Here is a 452-nt window from a genome sequence, read left to right as displayed (position 1 = left end):
GATCACGAGGTCAGGAGATCGAGACCATCCTGGCTAACATGGTGAAACCCCATCTCTATTAAAAATACAAAAAAAAAAATTAGCCAGGTGTGGTGGCAGGCACCTGTAGTCCCAGGTACTTGGGAGGCTGAGGCAGGAGAATGGCATGAACCTGGGAGGCGGAGCTTGCAATGAGCCGAGATTGTGCCACTGTACTCCTGCACTCCAGCCTGGGCGACAGAGCGAGACTCCATCTCAAAAACAAACAAACAACAACAAAAAACAATTAGCCAGGTGTGGCGTGCACCCTATAGTCCCAGCTCCTTGGGAGGCTGAGGCGGGAGGTTTGCTTGAGTCAATGAGGTCGAGGCTGCAGTGAACTATGATTGCGCCACTCCACTCCAGTCTGGGTTGCAGAGGGAGACCCTGTCTCAAAAAATAAATAAACAAACCTGTTTCTGTGATGGCATTAG

Source organism: Colobus angolensis, unplaced genomic scaffold (genome assembly GCF_000951035.1).
Source record: "Colobus angolensis palliatus isolate OR3802 unplaced genomic scaffold, Cang.pa_1.0 Scaffold4080, whole genome shotgun sequence".
Lineage (NCBI taxonomy): Eukaryota > Metazoa > Chordata > Mammalia > Primates > Cercopithecidae > Colobus > Colobus angolensis.
The sequence above is the reverse complement of the archived record's forward strand: the minus strand, read 5'-3'. Positions refer to the sequence as shown.